This window comes from Nomascus leucogenys, chromosome 10 (assembly GCF_006542625.1).
Source record: "Nomascus leucogenys isolate Asia chromosome 10, Asia_NLE_v1, whole genome shotgun sequence".
NCBI classification, from domain to species: domain Eukaryota; kingdom Metazoa; phylum Chordata; class Mammalia; order Primates; family Hylobatidae; genus Nomascus; species Nomascus leucogenys.
In genome coordinates this window covers 56,694,110-56,696,746 of record NC_044390.1, presented here as the reverse complement: position 1 = coordinate 56,696,746, position 2,637 = coordinate 56,694,110, and positions in this window count along the sequence as shown.

The following is a 2,637-nucleotide window of genomic DNA, read 5'->3' as shown; positions in this document are numbered from 1 at the left end:
TTGAGGTCAGGAGTTCGAGACCAGCCTGGCCAACATGGTTAAACTTTATCTCTACTAAAAATGCAAAAAACTATCCGGGTATGGTGGTGCATGCCTGTAACCCCAGCTACTTGGGAGGCTGAGGAAGGAGAATCACTTGAACCTGGAAGGCGGAGGCTGCTGTGAGCCGAGATCGTGCCACTGCACTCCAGCCTGGGCTACAGAGAGAGACTCTGTCTCAAAAAATAATAATAATAAAAATAAATAAACAAAAATTTAAAAATGAGGACCTGGTTGTGCTCAGCTGTAATCCCAGCTACTCGGGAGGCTGAGACGGGAGGATCACTGGAGCCCAGCAGTTTGAGGCTGGACTTAGCTATGATCGTGCCATTGTACTCCAGCCTGGGCAACAGCAGACTCCGTCTCTAACATAAAGTAAAATAAAATAAAATAAAAAAGTGTCGATGATCACTATGAAGGGGTGTAGGGACAACCCTTGGCATCAGGAAGCGCCTCCTGCCTCCCTGAGATTCTGCAGACGCCAGCTGTCTGACTTGCCCGTCTGATCTGCAGAGAAGGGACATTGTGCCCTGGGGTTCTAGCTGGAGTTTCTGGCTTTCTGAGAAAAAAAAAAGGCAAAATCCCTCCAGAGCTGGTCTGGCCCTCTCTCCTTCCTGCTTAGGCTGGTGTTAGTTCCCCTCCCCCACAGCCTAGGCCACCCCTACAGGAGCCCGGGACAGGAAGGGGTAAATTCTCCGACTGGGGATGTTTGGTTACTCCCAGGACAATAGTTCTCTGACTTCAGTCATTAGTGACTTTTTTTCCCCATTGCCGCAATCTCCCCCTTTGAACAATTGAACTATATTTTCCTTAGCATTCATCACTTCTGCATCTTGAATTTATTCATGTAACAAGGAGACTTGATTTCGGCATCCTCACTGAAAAACCCTCCTCATTGCCCCAAATAGTAGGGAAACCTAAAAATAAATATGAATATAAGGAACACAAAACCAAGTCCTTGAATCCTGGCTGGATACAGACGCCTGCTGAGCCTCAGGGTCACGGAAGCGCTAAAGACATGTTAGTGCCCAGTAGAGACTGTCCCCTGGGCTCATCGCAGGGACTCCGGGGCTGGGCTGCCCACCTGTGGATCTTCTCAGCTGGGTGAGTCATTTGTGCCTCAGTTTCCTCCTCTGTCAAATGGGAATGACAACATCATTGCAGATGCTTTAAGGAGTAAATGAGTTAAAATAGATTTAAAAAAAAAAAACAAACTTATGGCCAGGCCTGGTGCAGACTAAGTGCTCTATAAATAATAGCATTTTCTTGGCAGCATAGCGAGACCTCGTCTAAAAAAAAAAAAAAAAAAAAAAAAACTTAAGAAAAAAACTAGCCAGGCATGATGGTGCACAGCTGTAGTCCCAGCTCCTCAGGAGGCTGAGGCAGGAGGATCCTTTGAGCCCTGGAGTTTGAGTCTGCAGTGAGCTGTGATGGTGCCACTGCACTCCAGCCTGGGTGACAGAATAAGATTTCTTAAAAATATATATAGCGTTCGTTTGCTTTCAGACAGTTTTGCTCTTGTTGCCCAGGCTGGAGTGCAAGGGCACGATCTCGGCTCACCACAACCTCCGCTTCCCGGGTTCTATCAGTCCTCCTACCTCAGCCTCCCGAGTAGCTGGGATTACAGGCATGCACCGCCACAGCCGGCTAATTTTGTATTTTTAGTAGAGACGGGGTTTCTCCATGTTGGTCAGGCTGGTCTCGACCTCCCGACCTCAGGTTATCCGCCCACCTCAACCTTCCAAAGTGCTGGGATTACAGGCGTGAGCCACCGCACCCAGCCAAAAAATAGCGTTTTAAAAAATTACGAGGTAGCTCAAGAGGCAAGCTAATCATGTGATTTATCCAGAAAGGAAAGAACCCTCCTATCACATGATTCTCTGTTGATTAATGAAGTGCCCAGGGGCCTCTGAAATGTAAGTTTCCCACAGGGGGAAATTGGCTTAGAAAGACCAGAAAGATCCAGGAGGTCTGCTCTGTGCAGCGAAGCTTCTCTTCTTGGCACCTGCCTGGCATTGGAAGAGGGCCCCTTCTCCCTCCCTGGGCTATGTGGACACTGTAATGCCTCAGTTTTCTTTCTTTCTTTTTGTTTTTGACACAGGATCTCACTCTATCACCCAAGCTGGAGTGCAGTGGCACCATCATAGCTCACTGCAGCCTCAAACTCCCCAGCTTGGATGATTCTCCCCGCCTCAGCCTCCTGAGTAGTAGTAGCTGGGACCACAGATGTCTGCCACCAGCCTGGATTATTTTATTTATTTATTTAATTTATTGTAGAAACAGAGTTTCGCCATGTTGCCCAGGCTGGTCTCAAACTCCTGAGCTCAAGCGATCCTCCTGCCTCGGCCTCCCAGAGTGCTGAGATCACAGGTGCGAGCCTCTGCACCCGACCTGTTTCCTCATCTGGAAAATGGCAGGGAAACGTTCTGCTGGCTGGGACGCAGGCTCTGCCAACTCTGGCATGCCAAAGCTCTGGGCACAGGGCGAGCCCCACCAGCGTGGGCGCCCAGAGCTATTTCTGACAAGACCCCTTTGCGCCTGCCCAGGGAAGAGCCAAGTGGCCCCAGGCGAGACCGCCCCGCCCGGCTGCCACACCTT